General features: G+C 40.5%; 3 non-coding genes across 3 annotated transcripts; 1 reads left to right on the forward strand and 2 right to left on the reverse strand.

The window, feature by feature from the left end:
- The first annotated feature begins 6,703 nt into the window (after positions 1-6,703).
- Positions 6,704-6,785, forward strand: trnas-gcu (transfer RNA serine (anticodon GCU)). Its single transcript has one exon. It is a non-coding gene; the product is annotated as a tRNA-Ser (tRNA).
- Positions 6,786-9,589: 2,804 nt separating this feature from the next.
- trnat-agu (transfer RNA threonine (anticodon AGU)) lies at positions 9,590-9,663 on the reverse strand. Its single transcript has one exon. It is a non-coding gene; the product is annotated as a tRNA-Thr (tRNA).
- Positions 9,664-21,971: 12,308 nt separating this feature from the next.
- On the reverse strand, positions 21,972-22,045 carry trnan-guu (transfer RNA asparagine (anticodon GUU)). The gene has a single exon. It is a non-coding gene; the product is annotated as a tRNA-Asn (tRNA).
- Positions 22,046-24,169: the final 2,124 nt, after the last annotated feature.

Here is a 24,169-nt window from a genome sequence, read left to right on the forward strand (position 1 = left end):
CAATCTTCTGATCCAAAGTCAGATGCGTTATACATTACGCCACTGGCCCTAATCTTATGGTGCTCAACTGCACCATAGTGACCTCAGTGCCACTACTCGTAATACATCGCCCCCGTCCATAATTTCTAAGTAAATAAACCGTTTTCTATACTTGTCTGTTTAAAAATATTATATCTTTAAATAAGACAAAGGGTTTGTGTGTCGCGCTAAAGTTTCGATTCATTTCAAATGCAAAGAAAAACCATTTTCTTCCAAGAATTCATAAATTTGTCTCATCCTCAATACTATAATCCTCTCTTGTAGTAGTAAAGCATTTTGAGTTCAACCGAACAATATATTAAAGGAACAAGTAATAGGTTTATTCCATGCTGAAAAGAGAAGAGAAAACACAACGTTTCAGCTATACAATTAACATAATGTTCTCCTGAATAACTACTCGAAAGAAGCCACAGCTCAGGTTTTAGAGAGATTTGAAATCAGATTGATGAATTTAGAGTCCAGACTGCGAACCCACAGCTGACACATGTCTTTTACAGAACCGTTTTGATTTTTTCTACTTTGTCCCCGTGAAGTCATTGTCCTGTTCGCAACCGAGCCCAACACACAGTAATGTCTGGTTTCTGTCGCTGGGCGCTCACCCTGCGGTCCATATGGGTCCTAATGCCCCAGTATAATGACGGGGACACTAAACTGTAAACAGGTGCCTTCCGTCTGCTGAGAAGTAAAACTGAGGTCCTGACTCTCTCTGGCCTTTAAAAATCCCAGGTCGTCTCTTGAAAGAGTAGGGGTGTAACCCCGGCATCCTGGCCCAATTTTCCATTGGCCCTTACCAGTCATGGCCTCCTAATAATCCACATCTATGAACTGGCTTCATTACTCTGCTCTCCTCCCCACTGATTGTTGATGTGTGGTGAGTATTTTGGCACAGTATGGCTGCCGTTGGATCATCCAGGTGGGGCTGCACATTGGTGGCGGTAGTGGGATTCCCCATTACCTGTAAAGTGCTTTGAGTGGAGAGTCCAGAAAAGCGCTATATAAGTGTAAGCGATTATAATAATAATAGTAATTATTATTATGTAAATTGCAATAAAAATAAAATATTTGATTCAAAATCGATTAATGTGAAAACTGATAAAGCTAATGCTTTTTTCAGGGCTATATCTACTTTTTTTTAAAAAAGAGAAGTCTGTCTCGATTGTGAAATTTGTAGAAGGTGCACAAGCAGGTGCCTTCACATCTCCAGCTTCAGTCTCGTCTGTAGCTGCGAGAAGGTTAAAAGCACACGAGTGATCTGTAGACGATGTTCGGGGAAGAGATAATTCTGTTTTCAGCACAGGGAGTGAGAATGAGCTCAGTCCAGCTCCCAGCAGAACCCATTCTGGTTTGGTTACTGTTAGACTGTGCGTCTGAGGCTCTTTGGATCGCAACGTGAAAGAAAACAATTGCTCACATCGAGAGGAAGGGAAGATCAAAAGTTTAAAAAATCAGAACCAAAGATTTGGATCCAAGGCCTCATACTTATCAAATTATTAAAATAATAGTTATTAAAATATCAGATTGTGTTTCTGCAACATTTCGTGCACAGTACGCCATTTTTATCTAAAAATAAAACAACAGCCACAACAAGGGCTTTACACGCAGTCTGGGGTTTTTTCCCCTTTTATATTTTTGCCACTTTATATCGAACCTGTTATACTCCCAAAAGTGCACAGTAGATTGTACTTAATAAAAATGTACAATTCACCACTGGTATAAACAACGTGCCGTGTCTGCCATTATAACCATTTGTTTAAAAAATAAGTCCACAATACGATAAAAACACAGAAAGCACAAAGTTAATAATTCAACGATACAAAATCAATACCAAATCATAAAGCCAATTAAGTAGCTATCCTTTGAAAACAGAGAACACCTTTATATCTACAAAAACTTGACATTTGCATTACAAAATGTAGTTTTGAATTACAAAGCAGACAGAGTAGTCCCTTAATTCATAGATCAGATCTTGGCCAAAACAAGACAATCAGACGGGAGCTGAATTCGGAACAGGAGCCTCTGCTTCGGCGTTTATTGAGCTTTTGATCAACGACTGAATTAAACAGATTCACTATTTTAACTCTTTGATTAAAACACACCTTCCTACAAACCGGAGTCAAACCAATGACCTAAGGATTCCCAAGTGTTTCCATTACAGTACCCTACTCTACCAACTGAGCTATCAGGAGCTGCTCTCTGGCACATACGGCCCAATGTAGTGAAATGTTCCAGATGAGTAAAATCCCAGATCGACATTGTTTCCAACTCGTTTCCTTAGTCTTTTTTACCTTGAATTTAAGCCACAAACCAGGATTCTACTGTATAAACTTCCGGGGATATTAAAACATGTTTGATGGGGCATCAATCATTCCAGGCTGAAATTGACACCTTTTTTTTTCTTGGGGGAAATGAGGAACAAAACTAAATGTAATTCTGTGTTTCTTAGAAGCATTATCATTATCATGCTAATGCATGTAATGCCTTTAGTATGTGAAGGTGAGAGTTCAGTTATGCCAGGGAGTAAAGAGAACTGAAATTTAGAAAATTCATATTTAAATAGATTGCAAATCTTCAAAGTGTTCTGTCACTGCAAAATTATTACAGGGGTCTACCAGCTGTGATACGTGCTTGTTTTGGGACTATTTCCAATAAGTATCGCATTCGCAGTAATTGTGTGTCCTTACTGGTATCTTTTAAACTGTGAGGGACATTCTGTTATATAGTCATAATCGGATTTTAACGAGTCCTGCATTTTAATTTACTGAACAGATAAATTGAAATGTTCTGATTCAGAGCCCCTGCAGTTCGTGCTAATTAGAACCACAACAATGCTCCCGTGTCCTGAGCACCACACGTTCAGCTGGGTTCTGACTTTGTTCAGCACGACTTCTTGTTGCAGTTTAGCTCAGAGCTAGAGATGATCTCCATATTCTACCGCACTAAGTAGTTCGAAAGTTAGCACACAGTACACACTTTGTAAGTGGAGTCAGGTTTTTAAAAAATTAAACCAGCGCCCTGTCACAGAAAAGTACCCCGGTCTCCCGCGCAACAAGCGGGGGTACTCAGCACTGTACTAACGAGGAGCGCTTATTCTCAGCTGAGCGTGAGCTCTGTTTACTGTCAGCAGACATTTCCTCATTTCCAACGACGTTTTCGCCTGCTCTCAGCTTTCTAAAGACGGTCATAAACGCTCATGAAGTAATTCATGTCAGTTTGAAGTCTGTTTCTGTTGTCTCGGCTCTTGACGAAGAAAAGCCGTACCTGGGAGACTCCCTCTCTAAAGAAGTTTGCCGTCACCCTGCAAGGGAGAAGAGCCATCAATCACTGAGACAATTAACATTAAACACGTGAAATGCGAGATGTTGTGATTTTTTTCCCACTTAAGGCTTCTATCGTTTCTACTCTAACGAGAAAAGGTTTTTATCAGAAGTGGGATTTGAACAAACGTCTCCAGGAGAAACTGCTAACTGACCGCAACGCCTTAGACAACGAGCCTTCCTGCCTGTGGTTATTGTATTGAATTATATGTTTTATTTATTTATAAGAAAAAAGTGCAATCAAGTAATGAAGGAAACGTATTTTTTAATGGAAGAAACTAGTACGAGCAAATGTAAAGTTTAGAGCAGCGCTCAATAAAAACGATCAGAAACCGAAAGCGCTTCTTTTGCGGATCAGTATATTCCAATACCGGTGGTTCTGCAGAATAAATAAGCCGAACTCCAAACACTGTTGCCATTACGGCTACTCTGGCTGCAGCTGCTTTAAGATCTACTCAGCGGGCACAGGTTGTAGGAGGTCAGACTGGTTTGCGCTGTCTAAATAACAGTGTGCGAATTTAAACTTATTTAAATAAGACTATTTACAATGTAATACATGCTCCAAAAGCGTTAATACTGCACTGGCTGCTATTTGAAACGCCTTCATAAATGACGCGTAATAGAGATTGATGCAGCTGGCTTTTATTCTTCACAATACATTGCAATCAGGAAAATATACTGTATTGTAATCAGGAAAATAAATCAATTATTAATATGCAATACAACGTCTGTTTTTAAAAATGATAGCTGTTTTACACTGACGTTGCTCTTTATGAGATAATCCAGATTGTGAAGACGACTGCACTCTCGCAGATCAAAATATTACACGAAGGCTGTAAAGCACACTCTAAATTTATCCGAATATTTGATTTCCGCGATCCGTTTAGGCTACAACAGGCAACTTGGCGCTTCTCCAGCAAACCAATTCTCAGTTTTGTGAATTACTTGTGCTTCCAACACACCACCATCTATAGCTTGTCAGGATGGCCGAGTAGTCTAATGCGCCAGATTTAAGGGCTCGTGTTTTTCCATTGCTTCGGTGTTTTGGTCTCTGAATAGAGGCGTGGGTTCAAATCCCACCTCTGACAGCTACCGTCTTTTCCCTGCCTTGCGTTTTTCCTGTCTTCTTGTGCTCGCTGACAACGACAGGAAGAGGAAAACGGAGAAACCGGCTTGGGGGCACATGATGGGCAGGGAAATACTTCTTGAACACTTATGCGATTAGCAGAAAGTCAAATAGGCTTCGATTTTTGCCTTAAGAACTGTTTGGGCTGCCTGTAATCGAGGAAAGATTAACTGCAAAGTATGCATTCAAATGTGAAAGACCGAAATATAAAACCACAAGAAGACTTATTAAAGAAACATTGTTTTCCTTGCGGTTTCTCCTGTATTTCACTGGCTGGAGACGCTGTGTCCGGGCTCAGCGGTTATATAAGAAAAGACACAGGCGCGGTTCATGGTTCTGCGCTCCCCGTGCGAAATGCGCGTCTTTTCTCTCCTTTAATACCTTCATACACTCCTCTCAAACCACAGCAAATTCCCGGAATATTTCGGTTTTACCTATTTCACAGGTAGTGGGTCTTTTTTTCAGAGATCACAGGTAGAAACAATAAACACGCTGAAAACAGGAAGGTATTCCTGATCGTAGGCGAAGATGTGCAAAAATAAATTTCCTAAAATCCAATAAGGTCCAGTCACGTTCAGGTACTATTCTGATGTAAATGAATATTTTTGGCACAGCTGTTACAACAAACAGGCAAATAAACGTTTTTTATTATTCCATTCGAGCTGTAGTTTTGAAAATGTTTTTTCCATTCATTAAATAATACAAAACACAAACCCACCATAAACGTCTGACCATTGATATTCCTGAATTATAAGCTCGTACACACGTACCGCGAAATTCGTGCAAGAGTCACAGCTGGTAGGCAGTTCAACGAATATGATGCCTTTCAAGGGCCAAGTATTAGACACGCGTTATCGTGCGGAGCTTAGTCTTCCGCTAACGCAGTCTTTGCCTCGGACCACCTCTCTTGGCACATTAGCCCTTTAATTTTCGATGTTCTGTATAGAACACCGAATATCTTGAGGAAGTCTGTCAAGCAAAGACTGCTGGATAATTGAGGTGCAAACATTGGTTCAAAATCAACATCCTCTGCTATTGCCGTTGATTCTTTGAGAGTTTCTTCAAGTTCTTCATCTGACCTTCAATATCGAGGGATATTGAGCATAATACCGTACTATTTGTAGCTTTCTTTTGATCGCCCGTTTTATTAAAATGCCAGCCTCTTTTACAATTATTTAGATGTTTGGCAAGGTGTAATAGCCCCCCTCGCATCCTCAGCTATAATATTTTAAAAGTACAACAAAATTACATTATATTGAACAGCGTTTATGTTAACATTTATATTCAAATTAAAGTAAATATACGAAAATATTAAAATACAACTTCGGCGATCTGTCGTTTTTGCTTGTCAAGTTCTCAATTTTGCGTTGTATTTTAAATTACTTTAGCTGAAGATGCAACGGGAGCATAAGTGAATTCTCCCGCCACCCACTGGAACATATAATTCCATGGGTGAATACTAACTGCTCGCAAGTTGCCAATATCGGAAATTATTGGAAATTCCCAGTAATGTTGACTCTGGTACTCAATTGTTTACTACTGCAAATATCAAAATAGTTCAGGTTTTGCGGAACAATTAAATTTTTGCGGTGATGATGTTTACTATAGGAAGAAGTGCGTCCCTTGGTGGGATCAAAAAACCCACCTTGGGGTTAATAGCTGAACACGCTAACCGATTGCACCACAGAAATGCTTACACCTTCATTTTTTTCATTTACATACTTTTGGTGAACCAAAAAATTCGCTTCCATTTCATCTTTCGCAAGCTATATGATTTTAAAAAAACGAGTTGTTCTTCAAAGGAAATGAATAAACGCATTAAACCAAATCAAGACCTCTTTGAGTGTCCCAAATTACATGTAAAACAAGACAGGAAAAAACAGGTACCGCTGGAATTCGGATCCAGGATCTCCTCTTTATGAAATAGGTGTTTTAACCAGCTTTACCACAGCACCGGCAGAACACTATTCTTATACAGGTGGGTACCCACCCTCAAACCTTTGTTCTCCCGCTACTTTACCTTTGCCTACTGCCCTGTCTCTCGCACACCTGAAGAAGGCTCCACGGCCGAAACGTTGTGTTCTCTTTCTTCTTTTTTTCAGCATGGAATAAACCTATTACCTATTCTTATACAGCCGCTTGGACACACCGCTCTGAGACATCTGAGGTCGATGTGCTGAGCCCGGTCGCCGAGCAAAATCATGCCCAAGGTGGGTGTTTTCGTGATGAGGTGGCCGAGTGGTTAAGGCGATGGACTGCTAATCCATTGTGCTTTGCACGCGTGGGTTCGAATCCCATCCTCATCGGTTTATGTCTGCGACTTGTGATCTGTTTCTAAGTCGGACTGGTTTTCTTTAGCTACTGTAGTAGAGCAGTAATATTTCTAGCGTTGGCTGAACATGGCTTACAGCAGTAGCTGACAGATATAGTCTCTTAATATTTAGGTTAAATTTATGCTTTGTACTGCTTTCACCTGATATTAATAGTAGTCCTGATGAACGATTTAGGGACATGGCGCATCTTGAAAATGTTCTTGTTAATTTCAGTTTGGAAAAAAATGCACTCACCAGAAGCAGAAACTGGCCGTATCTGCAAAATGCGCAATGCAATAGCATATCTTGTCTTGCTATGAGTCCTTATCTGTTACAGGAGGCGTTGTAGGACTTTTTTAGCTCAGAAAAAACTATCAATTCATTTACATTTCTACTCCATCAATATTAGCAATGTTATTTTTACTAAGCTGTAAATAAACGCAAATTTTAAAATACATTTTAAAATAAATGCTATTCCATATATTGTAACTTTTTGGTATTTAGAATTTTTATCTGAGGATGCAAGGGAAAGTATTATACAAATGTGAAAGAGGCTTGTATTTTAATACAATTTTCCATCAAAAGAAAACCAAAAACCGTATGATATTACCGTCAATATCACTTGATATCAACGTTCAGTTGAAAGGTTTGAAGAAACTCTCAAACAAGCAACTGCAGTAGCAGAGAGTTCTGATTTGAACCGATGCTTGCAGCTCAATACTCCATTCGTCCTCGAAAGAAGCAAAGACAAGTATGTTTTGAGTGTCTCCATGATCCTCTTCTCAGTCCAAAAGAAAGGTTTTATATGATCCTGATCCCACTAGAAAAAGGGTCAATTTCCGCCTGCACTGATGTCTCGTCAAACGTTTTATAAGAACTCTGGACGTTTATAGAGTAGAAGCCTGGTCCATTTCTTCTTCTGAACGAGACTATGGGAGTGAGTATTTTGATGTCGAACTGGGATTTAAATAAAGAGTAACACTACACTACATTGGGCTACACGTGTGACAAAGCGTTTACTTTTCGACCTCTCGATAGCTCAGTTGTTAGATCTTAAGACTGTAGAAAAAACAGCGAGTATTTCTTATGTCCCTGGTCTGAATCCAGTTTGAAGGATGGTGTTTTCTTGTTCCTTAATCAAAAAGTGAAAATTGCGAATTTGTCTTTCACTTTGATGTTCACCCGAAAGCTCAGTATACAAAGAAGTAAAGGCTCCTGTTCTGAATAATCCTCAAGTCTGATTGTTTTGCTTAGACCTTTAAAATGTACACTGTGGACTGTTTGCTCTTCCTAACACAACTAAAAAGCCGCCGACAAACTTACTGATCGGGAGTTTAGTTTAGTGATAGCGCGCACTTAAGACGCTCCGTTTTCTATCACCGGCATTTCTGTATTCTTTTTAAACGCGATATTTTTTATTCTTCGTGTGTGAATTTCAGGGAGACTCATAAACCCTTTGTCTGTTTTTAAGATACATTATTTTAAACCAGACATAATGAAAGACGTAGTAATTAGACACACGTACAAAACACATGAATGTAATTGAGAAAATTTTGACCGGGGCGATGTATTACTAGTAGCGGCTCTGAACTCAATGTGGTGCTGTATGGGAATGCAATACAAACGCCAATGGCACAATGGATAACGTGTCTGATTACGGATCAGAAGACTGTAGGTTTCTACTCCTTCGTGGTTCGTGAAGAAGCTTTTAATCCACACTACTCAACACTGACATCGAAGTGTGTGCGGTCCTACACAACCTTACTATCGACTAGATGAGTCTTCTGTTCTATCTCCGATTCTTTCCGCACATTCCTGCTATTTCACCATCGTTATTGTAGGATAACAGCCACAGACACCAGAAGATATATTATTCCGAACAAATGTCTTAAAAAATCACGTTGAAAAGGGTGACAATAAGTTTTTGTTTCTTTAAGGTAACCTTACTTTTGCCTGTAGAGTTCACATTATTTTCTGTAGCCGCAAAACCCAAATATTTCTGCTGTCTCCCGAGAAACACAAGCGTGGAGTCAAATCATATTACATAACACAACACATCTATTAATTTAACACCCAGATGTGACAGAAGACATGTAAGACTTACACACAGCCTTTAATATACGATAGTGAATTTGCATGTATCCTGGGGAGGGAAGAGAACTGATATTAAGGAAATACATATTTAAAGGGGATGTAAGTCTTAAATGTGTTTTGTCACATCTGGGTGTTAACTGAATAGTTTTTTAGCATTATTTATTGTGTTTTGACTCTATACTTGTGTTTCTCAGGAGACAGCAGAAATATTGATTTTTACATTTATATTCACATTCCCGGTGATATTGACTTAGGAACTCAACTATTTACTTGTAGTTTGACTCGTGTCAAAAGTTGAAAATCTCTGCAAACATCAAGATGGCTAAGGACGTGGAAAGAACCTCAATCACATTTAGAGAAGGTAATGGTTAGATCGGATTAATTCGAAGTGTGTCTCTGGGTGCGTTTGATCTACCAACGTTGTGATTAACTGAAGGACACCCTGATTGAGTGTGCCATAGAAACTGACACATGTCGTATTTTTTCTACATTCACAGATTTTTGGCTAAAGTAAAAAAAAAAATCGTTGTCATTTTCTTGCCAGCTGGCAGTAATTCTTTTGCATTGATAAGAAAGATGAGCATTTCATCTTTCGCAATGTGTGGATTTCTTGAAAAACAAGTTGTGCCAAAAACGAAATGAACACTTCCTTTAAACATAATGCAGAAGCATGTTGTCTCTAACAATAAACGGTGCGCGAAGACAGACACCGCTGGGATTTGAACCCAGGATCTCCTGTGTACTAGACAGGCGCTTTAACCAACTAAGCCACGGCGCCGGCGAAGCGCTGCCCTTTTAAAGCCACTTGGACACACCTCTCTGTCACATCTTCGTTCGGTGTGCGGTGAGCCTGCTCGCTGTGCAAGTTGAGAAAGGATGTGAAGTGGCTTTTATCCAGCAATTTCATAACCAAGGAGCTCGATGTGCTTTTGATGATTTACAGGGTGTCCAGTGCAACACGCGATGGGCTGCTGGGATTTGGAGCCAGGATTTCCATTAGCTAGACAGGTACTTTAACCAACTAAGCCACGGCGCCGGCAGAATTCTCCTCTTTTACTGCCGCTTGGACACACCGCTCTGAGACACCTGCGTTAAGTAAGTGCTGAGTCGGCTGGCTGAGCACGTTGCCTCCTTTACATTCAATAGGAGCCCCGACACTAAGAGAAACGTACAGAAATGGCTTTTATCGGACACTTTTCATGTCCAATGCGCTTGACATCTCCCACGGGCGACAGAGTTCATTTATGACGCTTTTCCTTTCTTTCTTCTTTCTGTACACTTTGATGAAAAAAAAAGAGAAATCATGTAGAGAAAATGTCTTTTTTACATGGAGAAAACGTGCACCAGGAAATGTGGTGTTTAGAAGAAGTGAGTGAAGGTGAAAAGTGACCTAATTTACCGGAGCAAATGCTCACTTAGCAAGGTCTGCTTTACTACAAGAGAAACGTAGAATGAAAGATGTGATAATTTAACGCCGTTGTGGAACAAAACGCTATTTTCTTTGAATTCTAAATCAATTAGAAATTCAGAGCGACACATAAACGCTTTGTCTGTTTAAAAGTGATGATTTTTTAAAACTGATAAAAATGTAGAAAACACGTTTCTTACTTAGAAATTGGAGATGGGGTGGTGTACTAGTAGCGGCGCTGAACTCACCAAAGTGCACTTCAGTTACGTGACGGGCTAAGTTGTTTAATGGATAACGCGTCTTATTTCGGTTTATAAGATTGTCGATTCGACTTCTACCGGGGTTGTGTGATTTAAATCAGGCTCCTCAGAAGCAGATGTCCGTTATGTAAATAGACCGCACCTGAAAGCAAACGTTGGGTCTGGTTTCCTTTCTTTCCTGCATGAAATAACAAATCGTTACAAAAAACACCAGCTAATGTCCAATAGCGTTAGTCATTTAAACAAACATGAATATACCGTAGGTCTTGGTACATGGAAGTGGATTTCTACCACAATTAAAAAAGGACAAATTATAATTACAGGCTTCAGACACTTTTTTAAACAAAAGTGACCAAACACTCCCCAACTTTCAGGTTTGCTTGAACCTGTAATAAAAACGAGGTCTGAAGCTTCCATTCTCTGATGTTACTGTCTCTAAAGCCGGACGTGATGTTTCGCGGATGTGCAGTGTGCCTTTTCTATTGTCGTGTTCAAGATGATTGGCTGCATAAGCTCCTGACAGGAAGCCCCATTCACATTTTTCTTGCATCAACACTCAATCTCCAGGTCTTGCCACAGTCCTGTCACAGACCTGCTGATTTTCAAGGACCTCAAACAGCCTGGTTTACAGCATGCAAGCTCGGTGACCACCCTTCAGACAAAATGGGAAGAATCACAATGTGTCTGAAGTCCTTTCTTTCAACAAATTGGAAGAACAAATTGGGTGTTCTGTACTGCGCTGTTACTTCGTTCAGATTACCTATGTGGTGTACAGATAAAACTCAACTGCGTGGTGTAATTTCCAGGTTTGGTACCAGCAGAACCTGCAGACAAATGAGCTGACCTCGACGTGATTTGAACATGCAAGCTTCTAATCTGGAGTCAGACGCGATACCGTTGCGCCACATGCTAAACGTGTTTTTAACTCCCCCAAAGAGAAAAATCAGCGTCCCTGAAAAAGATTTATTTTTCATTCTCTCCTGTGAGGAGCGCCACTCTTCCAACGAGGGTCTCTTCTTCCCAGACGACAGATTATTCTTCCTGCCCAGCTCTCACACAGATAGCAGACACACCATCTCCACTTATGTCTTCACTACATCTATAGATTTGACCCCCTACAGCCCCGATATTCCTGGACAGGATATTTACCACCAGCCTCGTGAATTTCTCATCTTGACCTCTCCCAGGAGGAGAACAATAAGCACAGAATCCTCTCTCTATTTAGCAGATAACAGAAACCACAGTTTACCTGTCAAGACAGAAAACCAGGCTGCTCCAGGTGAGGCTTAAACTCACAACCTCGGCATGACTCCACTGATTATGTCATTTTACATGGCCTGAACCAGGAAAGAGATTGGAAGTCAAGAAGTTATGGTGTTGTTTTAATACTTGCCTACACTTTTAATTTTTCTGTCAAATCTTTTATTTTGGAGTACTTTCAATTGATGTTTAACCTAGTCCCGACGAACGATTCTGGGCCATGGTGCGTCTTGAATAATGTTCTTATAGGCTTCAGTTTGGAAAAGTGCGCTCTTCAGAAGCTACCGAAACCGCTAATGGTTACATAACACTTAATGCAAAAGCAACGTTCGGGTTTGAAAAAGAATATTACTTGCTATGAATACAAACTCTGTTACAGGAGGGGTGTTAGGGCTATTTTAGCTTAGATCATCAATTCATCTTACAGTTCTTCTCTGTCTATATCAACAGTGTTATCGCTACTGAGCACTAAAGGCAGGTCCTGGCAATACTTCATGAGATCTTCTTTAGAAAACATTTAAAAAATATATTTCCACTACCATACATAAAGTAAAAGATACCGATTGCAGCTAGATGCAAATTCCAATCGAAAATGTATCAGCTTTAAAATTTTCTTTTGGAACCAGCATGAGACTCAAAATATAATTGTGTTTGATTGTACAGCATAGATTGTACAGCATTTATGTTTATATTTATGTTAAAATTAAGGTAAATATATCAAAATATCAACATCCAACTTCACAGTGCTGACGTAACAATGCTTGTCAAGTCCTCAAACAATTCCGCGTTGTATTTCTAAACGATTTTAGCAGAGGACGCAACAGGAGTATAAATGATATCTCCCGCCAGCCATTCAAAGATACTTTCCATGGGTGAATATGGTTTTCTGGGGAGTTGCGGTGTTGATCACTATTGGACTTCCCCGGTCTCAAGTGTTGTTGTTGGACACGAGCAAAAGACTCGCATTTTCTGCAAATATAAAGTGAGTTAAGATTTCGGATTGAGCGGAGACAGTGTTTACATTGACAACATTAAGGAGAGAATCCCTGGGTGGGGGTGAATCACCAACCTTACAGTTAATAGCAGAACGCTCTCGCCGATTGCGCCACAGAGACTGACAAATGAGGATGTTCTCCATTCGCACCTATCCGGTCAAAAAATAAACATCGCTTGCATTTTCATGCCACAACCCATTTGTATCTGCTAGGCGGCGCAGTCGTCTGGCACAAAGATAGCTTTGAAAAGCGTTAAAGGCAAGTCATTCCGAGTTGGTCGTTTGTGTTTTCGAAATGCTGTATTGCTGCCAAATGCTGAAATGATCTCTCGGCTCCTCGGTTGTCACCTCTGCTCTGTAAAGGAATCACAGCACGCGTCGGCTTCCAGCACGGTGGGTCGGGACACGATGCCGGTGGTCGAAAAAAGTGATGTCTTCCTCGTTAGTATAGTGGTGAGTATCCCTGCCTGTCACGCGGGAAACTGCGGTTCGATTCCCTGACGGGGAGTCGCTCTTCTTCTACATCCTTAGAGAAAGGACTGGCTTTCACTTCTCTGTGTTTCCTTTCACAGCGCCATACACCTTTTCATTGCTCTTGCTTTCAAAGCATCTGCACGGCACACGACTCGACATAAGGATGCGCATTGAAGTGAAAGCAGGAAGCGCTGCGACATCCACTGTGCAGATCCCGCCACACTAAGAGGTGAGTGGGTCTGTTCGATCACAGCACTAGGCGAATCCCCAAACAGTGTGCGTGGCGACAAAAGAAGCCGATCTGTTTCGAACCGGGGACCTTTCGCCTGTGTGGCGAACGTGATAACCAGTATACTACGGAAACGGTGCGAAACCGTGCCCAGTGGCCCAGCGCTGAGCTTCGCCAGTGATATTCGATGTGAATTGAATGCTATTCAATTCACCAATCCTATTCAGGGGCGGAAAAGGGCGGAGCTGTGTGTGCCTCTGTAACTCGCCGTGATCGTATAGTGGTCGGTACTTTGCGTTGTGGCCGCAACAACCCCGGTTCGAATCCGGGTCACGGCAGAATAGGGGCGTCTGCTTTTACTACTTGCACGAATGAAGGCAACAAAAAGCCAATCGATGTGAACGAACGGTGCTTTACAGAGCAGTACTGCCTGACTGGATCGTTGATGAACTACAGAGGCCACTCCGACCTCTTCTCTGTTTTCTTCTATGACTAACTAAGGACTGGGCTGCGTCTTCGACAGCCGGGAAGTCGGCCTGGACCGCTAATTCCCGAGAGTCCCAGCCAGCCAGCCGGCTGAGATCAGTGCGGGGAGCCCAGCCCCTGCGCACAGGCACAGCACAAAGAGAAACGAGTGCATCGCCAAATTGACGTCCCGCTAAACTGCTACAGGAGTAAGAAAAGTAAACCACCAAACTGTGTTGAAGCAAGAGAGCATAAAGTGTGAGCGCGGTGACTAGGTTTTTATACTGGCAGGACCTGCTACCACACACCTGGTCACACTACCGCTCAATCAACACAATCAATTACACACAGAGACCCGGATTGTTCTCAGCGTCTAATTAGAACCTGCTTCCAGTCTGAGGCGGGACTCCGTGAAGCCGCCTGAACACTTTCCCGTGTGTATCCGACCTCAGCGGAGGAGTTCCACGCAATTTAGACAGAATTAAATCACCCACACGAGTAGATTTGGCTCAGATGAATTTATTGTTCAATTAGTTTCTAATTTCCGAGGACAGTGTGTTAAACTCGTTGCCAGACAGAGTACGGAACATACGACAAGTCCGTCCACACTTTCATTTATCGAGGGGGGTGTTCTATCAACATGTACCGCAATGAAAATAATTTTACTATTTTTCACGTGTAATTGCATGTCACATTAAAATGTGTAATACAAGCATTTCTTTGCTTCCCAGTAAAGAAATACTGATCAGCTTTTGACATGATCTGATAATAATTTGTCTGATTTTCCAGAGATTGCTTTTGCTTCGCAGCACTGAGAACCAATGGAAGCTCGTTTCCGCCAGGGAGTAAAAAAAAACGCACTATGGTATCTCAGAATTGTGACTTAGAATCTTAGAATTGTGACCTAAAAACTCAGAATTTTGACTTTATATCTCACGTTTGCGACTTCGAAATAGCCCATATTTCATTGTCTGTCCTTTTGTTATTGTAACGGATTCTTGTGCCTTCGCCGCTCCCACCCTACTTCGTGCCTCACTGTATTGGCTCGAACCCAGGCCTTGCTAGCTGAGCTAAAGAAGAGTTTCTTTTTTAAGTAAAAAAGGACATACAATGGAAATATGTAAAAAGTATAAGTTTCAGATTTAATAATTGTGAATTCCTCTGGATGTGAAGTGTCTATTTCTGTATCTTATTTCATATTCTGTCTCCGTTTTTGTATTTCTGGTGTTTCAATATTTTTTTTTTAAAAGCCCACCGGCCACTATTCCATCCGGGTACTATGGAAGCCTCACTGGCGGAAATGGGATTCCATAAAAAATAATGTAATTAATTTGATTTTTATCAGGGCACTGTACAAGACAAGTCATCAGGCCTATAGATCCTATGATCTTGTACGATTCATCAATATAGTGTAACGGAACGGCCGACATACAATTTGTAGTTCAGGTGGGTAGCTGCGTCAGCATGCGTAGGCTGCAAATGAACAAGTAATAGGTTTATTCCATGCTGAAAAAAAGAAGAAAGAAAACACGTTTCGGCTGAAACGTTGTGTTTTCTTTCTTCTTTTTTTCAGCATGGAATAAACCTATTACTTGTTCCTTTGCGACATACAATTTGTACGATCTGGTTGCAGTGATGACAGCACCGCCCTCCCCTGCGCATAACAGGGATGCTGGCCGCCGGGACTAAAGAAAGTGTTCTTTAGCTCAGCTGGCAAGACCTGGGTTCGAGCCAATGCAGTGAGCCACGAACTAGAGTGGGAGCGGCGAAGGCACAAGCCCTAGAACCCGAATCCGTCACAATAACGAAACGACAGACAATTAAATATGGGCTATTTCGAAGTTGCAAATGTGAAATATAAAGTCGGAGTTGTGAATTACTAAGTCGCAATTCTGAGTTACTTAGTTGGAATTCTGCGATACCATAGCACGTTTTTTTGTAACTCCCTGGAGGAAACGGGCTTTCATACATTTCAATTAGTCTGATCAGTGTAGGACATGTTAATGTAGAATCATTACTATGTCTGTCTCTTGTTTGTATATAAATGAATGTCTTTGACAACTTAATGTTAGCTTTTAATTTAGTTTTACGATGTAGGTCATGCGTTAACATATACACGAGCATACGAAATGTCTCACTCCTGATTCAGCTCATGCTCCATAGGAGAGAAGAGATTCCTCCTGCTTCTCGTACAATCATATTAGAACAGAAGCCCGTGTCGCCCAGCTCTGATTCAAGAGCGACTCGCATCTTCAGCCCTTTTTTTATTCGTGATCCTAATTTTCTTTAGTTATGATCAATATTGAACTTTTTCTAAATAAAACGACAATAATCAAACATGCAGGCAGACTTTTAAAAAGTATTAGGAGCTGACAGAGTGCCCTTTTGGAATAGTTGTCAGAAAATGTGAGAAAAGGAAAGGTACGTAAGCTCTCACACACAGCATTAGAGATTGGTATTTGATTGGAAAAAAAACTACCTGTCTCCCCAGCATTTTACGGTGCTGTTGTTTTGATTTTACATATTGTTAGCATTTTAATGAATTGTTAAAAGATTAATACACAAATCGCTAAATAAGAAAACGTGAAAACCCTAGCTGTAAGCAATTGGCCATTCATATTCCTGAATTTTAAATCCCTGTGTTTTTCTGTATCCGAATGCCTGGTGCAGCTAATTTGAAAGCGGAGTCTACGATTTACTGTATTGCAGAAGCGTATTGTTGCCACCAAGGAAAAAAAAATCCTGAGTTTACAGGAGTAAAAGAGGAAACAAATGCAAACACCGTTTAGAAAAAAACAGACACGTCTCAGGCCTTAACCATGACAAGGATGGGATTTGAACCTAGACGAGCAGAGCACAATGGCTTAGCAATCCAAAAAGTGACTCCTGTTTAATTTTCTTTTCACTTCCTCGATTTGTAGTACGCTCCTCAATCCTTACAAACGATAAACAAAACGACGTCATGTGCCACAGCATTCTGCTGCAGGTACTGTTTGCACCGTGTATTAGGCGAACCCGAATTAAATATTTTAAATATGTGAAGAATTTCATGAAAAAGATCACAGCCAATGTCAGCAAATCGGAGCCTGTAGGCAGCTTCAACGGAACAAAACGATCTGAAGCCGCAATTCTTTCATAGAGTGTATTGTGACACTCTAACCACGTTGTTGCTATTACTGCTACATCTGCTGCCGTTGCTTTAAACTCTACTCAGCGGGCAAGTAAAGTTGTACAAGGAATAGACTACTTTGAGCCGTCCAAATTCTATTATGTGAATTTAAGCTTTTTTAAATTAATAACAGCATTAGTAATACAATGCGTGCTCAGAAACGTTACTTATTAGCTTATGAAGCAATATTGTTTCGACAATTTGCGGTCTTCAAAATGTAAACGCTAAAGTTTTTATACTTCCTTGTGAGCAGATCACCTTTGATTAAGAAAAGCAAAACTTACTCCCCTGTTGCTTTCATTGCAATATCTGAATCGAGACCCAAGCGCTAAGAAAGCTGAAAAACGCAGAAGTAATAAACCCGATTTTAATTTAGATACACATTTTCTAATGCAGCCTTCATTACAAGACACTATTTCTCGAAAGCGTGTTATGTAAAAAAGAGAAAAACGAAAATATATGGATGACAATATTTAAAAGATGAAGATTTTACTTTTGAGAAATTGTCATTTTATGTATCTAGACGCTTTTCAACCGCTGTTTTTAGAACTTTGCTGGGCTTCCTGAATCATTTTCAGTGTTATAAACTGGGTGTGGAGGTGCGATCACTTTGTAGAGCAGTTGATAGGCTGGAGCTGTTCAGACTACGTTTGTTATTTCTCAAACGCTTCCATCATTTTTCTTTCACGCTAGGACGCGAGTGTGTACATGTGTTTGGTTTTCGTTTCACTAATTCTCATTGAAGATTTGGGAATTAACGAAGAAAGAATCAGTAGCCAGGAAGGCAGAAGCTTTGGTTCTCAACGATCTTGAAGACACGCTCATGTAGAGCAGCGTGTGATGATTTGTACTACAAAAGACCAAGTGCTCAGTGACGTCTGCGTTTACCGTTGAAACTTTTCATCTCAGGTGCAAAAGCAGTTGTGTTAAACATAGCTGAGTGGCGCAGCAGAAGCGTGCCGGGTCCATAACCCCACGATCGATGGATCAAAGCCATCCTCTGCTATACACCTTTTATGCACGATTGATAAGCACACCATCAGTTTAATGACGTGCATTGAAACTGATTTCTTCTCTTGTGTGTGCAAACTTCACACTTACGGTGCTCTTTAATCTTTACAAATATGCAGATGCCCAAATGTTTCTTTGGTTGTTCTGACATCCTTTATAGATTCCTCAAATCCTTCAAATGAACATCCATATCAGCACAATTATGTTTATATATTTTAAAATTAAAGTACATACAACAAAAATATCAATGTACATTTGTACTGTGCTCATTTAATAATGATTGTCAAGGATTGTCAAGTTCTCCAACAACTCTGTGTTATAATTTTAAAATATTTTTGCTAAGGATACACAACGGGTGTATAAGGCATTCTAACTACGGCCAGCTGAAGATAAAATTCCACACGTGAAAATGGTTTAAAACACGCACATTTCCTGCAAAGTTCAAGAGGGCTTTTAGCGGAGATTGTGTTTACATCGAAACAATCCGAAGCGCGTCCCTGACCACCAGCCCTTTGTTTAACAGCTGTACAAAGACACACTCCCGTGCAAAGAGCAACGGGAGTATAAATGAATTCCCCCACCCTCTATTCGAAGATAAAACTCCATGTGCGAGTCTAAGTTTCCTTGAAGCTACTGATGTTCGTCTTTTTTGGACGTTCCCGGTGATATTTACTAAGGAGCTCAATGTTTATCTGTTGTAGTTCGACATGTGCAAAACACACTTATTCCCTACAAATATCGGCCAGGTCATGATTTTCTCAACAGTTCGTGTCATTGCAATTTGAACCATACTTTTTTCCTAATGTATGCTGACCTGCCCAGTGGGCCTTGATTCGTCGAATATAGGTATATTCACGGCGAAAATACGGCTATACGTATATGTACGTCGCCGCGACTTATAATCAACGTCGAATTGCAACCGTAAAATCGACGACATGAATAAACGCATATATAACGTCGAAAACACATCTAACACAGTGCCTGAGGCTTTTTACTGTATATATCGTGTGTGCCGCAACTAGGAGTATACGGCACTCTGCACAGTGTACGAAGTAAATTATTTTCGCAGTCATTAATTTACACGTGTGTAATAAATATAATACATTAATGACTTAATGAATTGCGGACCACATTTAGACGTCTAAAGTATGCGTTTAATAGACGTATATTATACGTCTTTTGCCCAGTGGGTGCCGTGTTCAGAGGGTCATATTTAAAAAATGGTACATTTAAAATTTCTTACTGTACTTCAGGATTTTGATAGTGTGTTACATTGTCTTTCACACCTGGGTGTCAGAATTGTGAGACGTTCTTACAATCAGGGGGGAGGGCATGGAGAAAACATGCACCAGGAAATGTTGTGTTTAGCAGAAGTGAGTTAACATGATCCGTGACCTAATTTACCAGAGCAAATACTCACCCAGCAGGGTCTGCTTTACTACAAAAAAGAAGTAGAGTGAAAGACGTGATCATTTAACGCCGTTGTGGAACAAAACGCTTTTTTCTTGGAATTCTAAATCAATTAGAAATTCAGAGCGACACACAAAGGCTATGTCTGCTTAAAAGTGATGATTTTTTAAAAATGATAAAAATGTAGAAAACACGTTTCTCACGTAGAAATTTAAGATGGGGGTGGGATATTACTAGGGGCGGCGCTGAACTCACCATGGTGCAATTCATTTACGTGATGGGCAAGTGGTTTAATGGATAACGCGTCTGATTTCGGTTTATTAGATTGTCAATTCGACTTCTACCGGGGTTGTATGATTTAAATTAGGCTCCTCAGAAATAGATGTCCGTTATGTAAATGAACCGCACCTGAAAGCAAACGTTGGGTCTGGGTTCCTTTCTTTCCTGCATGAAATAGCAAATCGTTACAAAAAAAAAACACCAACTAATGTCCAATGGCGTTAGTCATTTAAGTAAACATGAATATACTGTAAGGTCTTGGTACATGGGAGTGGATTTCAACCACAATTAAAAAAGGGCAAATTATAATTACAGGCTTCAGACACTTTTTCAAACAAAAGAGACCAAACACTCCCTAACTTTCAGGTTTGCTTGAACCTGTAACAAAAAGGAGGTCTGAAGCTTCCATTCTCTGATGTCATGGTCTCTAAAGCCGGGCGTGATGTTTCGCGGATATGCAGTGTGCCTTTTCTCTTGTCGTGTTCATGATGATTCGCTGCATAAGCTCCTGACTGGGTGTTCTGTACTGCGCTGTTACTTCGTTCAAATTACCTATGTGGTGTACAGATAAAACCCGACTGCGTGGTGTAATTTCCGGGATCGGCACCAGCAGCACCTGCAAACTCCTCAGCTGACCTCGACGTGATTTGAACACGCAACCTTCTGATCTGGAGTCAGACGCGCCACGAGGTCACTCACTACAAGTACTTTTAATTCCCCCAAAGAGAACAATCAGCGTCCCTGAAAAAGTTTTTTTCATTCTCTCCTGTGAGGAGCGCCGCTCTTCCAACGAGGGTCTCTTCTTCCCAGACCACAGATTATTCTTTCCGCCCGGCTCTCTCACAGAGAGCAGAGACACCGTCTCCACTGATGTGTTTACTACATCTACAGATCTGACCCCCTACAGCCCCGATATTCCTGGACAGGATATTTACCACCAGCCTCGTGAACTTCTCATCTTGACCTCTCCCAGGAGGAGCACAATTAACACAGAATCCTCTCTCCATTTAGCAAATAACACAAAACACTGTTTACCTGTCAAGACAGAAAACCAGGCTGCTCCAGGTGAGGCTTGAACTCAAAACCGCGGCATGACTCCACTGATCATGTTTTTATACAAAGCCTGAACCAAGAAAGAGATTGGAAGTCAAGAAGTTATGGTGTTGTTTTAATACTTGCCTACTCTTTCAATTTTTCGGTCAAATCTTTTATTTGGGAGTACTTTCAATTGATGTTAATCCTTGTCCCGATGCACGATTCTGGGCCATGGTGCATCTTGAATAATGTTCTTATAGGCTTCAGTTTGGAAAAGTGCGATCTTCAGAAGCTACCGAAACCGCTAATGGTTACATAACACTTAATGCAAACGCAACGTTCGGGTTTGAAAAAGAATATTACTTGCTATGAATACAAACTCTGTTACAGGAGGCGTGTTAGGGCTATTTTAGCTTAGATCATAAATTCATCTTACATTTCTTCTCCATCTATATCAACAGCGTCATCGCTACTGAGCGCTAAAGGCAGGTCCTGGCAATACAATCTTCTTTAGAAAACATTTTTCAAACTATTTCCACTACCATACGTAAAGTAAAAGATAGCGATTGCACGCAACGAATAAAATCTCTTTTCCAGGGACATTGTAGCTAGATGCAAATTACAATCGAAAATGTATCAGCTTTAACATTTTCTTTTGGATCCACAGGACGATCAGCACGAGACCCAAAATATAACTGTGTTTGATTGTACAGCATAGATTGTACAGCATTTATGTTTATATTTATGTTAAAATGAAGGTAAATATATCAAAATATCAACATCCAACTTCACAGTGCTAACGCAACAATGCTTGTCAAATTCTCAAACAAATCCGCGTTGTATTTCTAAACTATTTTAGCAGAGGACGCAACAGGAGTATAAATGATATCTCCCGCCAGCCCTTCAAAGATACTTTTCCATGGGTGAATATGGTTGTCTGGGGAGTTGCGGTGTTGATCACTATTGGACTTCCCCGGTCTCAAGTGTTGTTGTTGGACACGGGCAAAAGACTCGCATTTTCGGCAAATATAAAGAGGGTTAAGGTTTCGGCTTTAGCGGAGCCAGTGTTTACATTGACAATAATAAGAAGATAGTCCCTGGGTGGGCTTGAACCACCAACCTTTCAGTTAACAGCTGAACGCGCTCGCCGATTGCGCCACAGAGACTGACGAGAAAGACTTTACTCCATTCGCACCTTTCCGGTCAAAAAATAAACATTGCTTGCATTTTCTTGCCAGTCGGCAATATTCCTTCTGCTCTGATAGCCAAGAATAACATTTCATTTTTCACAAGCTGTATGAATTTCTTGAAAAACAAGTTGTTGCAGAAAGAAAATGCATTCATGCATTAAACTAAATCAAGCCCTATGCGGTTGTCCAAAATGTTATTTTCTGCACAAAAAGACAGGAAGAAAGGCACAGCTGGGATGTGGAGCCAGGATCTCCAGTTAGCGAGACAGATACTTAAAGCGACTAAGCTACGGCGCCGGGAGAATTCTCCTCTTTTACAGCCGCTTGGACACACCGCTCTGAACCATCTGCATCAGTAAGCCCTGAGTCTGCTGGCTGAGCAAGCTGCCTCCTTTACACGCAACAGGAGCCCGGACTGTAAGAGAAACGAAGAGAAATGGCTTTTATTGGGCACTTTTCATGTCCAATGCGCTTGACATCTCCCAAGGGCGGCAGAGTTCATTTACGACACTTTTCCTTTTTTCTTCTTTCTGTACTCTTTGATGAAACAAAACGAGAAATCATGTGAGGGAAAATGTCTTTTTTCATGGAGAAAACATGCACCAGGAAATGTTGTGTTTAGAAGAAGTGAGTTAACATGAAAAGTGACCTAATTTACCGGAGCAAATGCTCACCTAGCAAGATCTGCTTTATTACAAGAAAGAAGTAGAGTGAAAGACGTGATCATTTCACGCCGTTGTGGAACAAAACGCTTTTTTTTGTCAAGACAGAAAACCAGGCTGCTCCAGGTGAGGTTTAAACTTTAAACCTCGGCATGACTCAACTGATTATGTCATTTTACTGTACATGGCCTGAACCTGGAAGAAGATTGGAAGTCAAGACGTTATGGTGTTGTTTTAATACTTTCCTACTCTTTTAATATTCAGGTTAAATCTTTTATTTTGGAGTACTTTCAATTGATATTAATCCTAGTCCCAATGAACGATTCTGGGCCATGGTGCATCTTAAATAATGTTCTTATAGGTTTCAGTTCCGAAAACAACTCAGTAGCAGGCTATGCGGAACAAGCAAACACATTAGAACTGTTGTGAATGCAGTGGAAATAATTTAGTCACTAAATAAGAAGCTTATGCACCACTCGCTTGAGAATTGTTATATTTAACAAAAATTGCTTTCCAGACACCACAACTATTCACAATAATTTTATCAATACAGGTCTGAATGAAAAGTTTATTTTTTTAATAATTAACTTTAATGTCCATCTTTATTAGTAGATGTATTACATGTACAGCCTTTAATATGCGATAGTGAATTTTCAGGTGTCCTGGGGAGGGAAGAAAACTGAAATGAAGGAAATACATATTTAAAGGGGTGTGTTCTGTCATATCTGGGTGTTTGAATAGATTTGTTGTATAAGTTATTGTGATTTCACTCTATACTTGTGTTTCTCAGGAGAAAGTCGTTACATTGATGATTTGAGGGTATAGAAAATACGTTGTGCTGTATGAGTAAATGTAAGGATATGTTGAAAAAAACGTATTGTCACCTTTGTGAACGTCATTATTAGATACCTGTTGATCATTTAGCGACCTAGGCCTCCCTCTGGACTCTGCACTGAATTGAAAGCTACAGGAGCTCCTCACTGCTTGTCCTGTATTGTTACCTGTGCTCTCGTCTACATTACCTACGTGCAGAACAGCACCAAGAACACCATAAACTTTGTGACGGAAAGTGCTTAAGAGCATGAAAAATATTGAACATTTTAAACATTCATAGAACAACTTGAAAAACTGAGGGACAAAAGACCATCTATTTTGCAGGTTCACAGTAGTTGCAAGAAAATCAGTCGCCTGACTAGGGACCTAGAGATAAAAAGTTCGATATTCTACTGACTGGGCTATTCCTGTCTACTCAGTTTCTCTCTGAAACAACATTTTTCAAGAAATACTTGCTTAAAAGTGCAGATTATTTTTTACCCAAAACTGCAAATGGAGAAAACTGACTCGTTAGAGTCTCTGTGGTACAATTGCTTAGTGCAGTCAGGTTGGGACTAAAATGATCGTAAGGTGATGGTTCAAGTGCATCCAGGCACACCTTTCT

The sequence above is a fragment of the Atractosteus spatula genome, chromosome 10, assembly GCF_055471065.1.
Source record: "Atractosteus spatula isolate fAtrSpa1 chromosome 10, fAtrSpa1.hap1, whole genome shotgun sequence".
Taxonomy (NCBI): Eukaryota; Metazoa; Chordata; class Actinopteri; order Semionotiformes; family Lepisosteidae; genus Atractosteus; species Atractosteus spatula.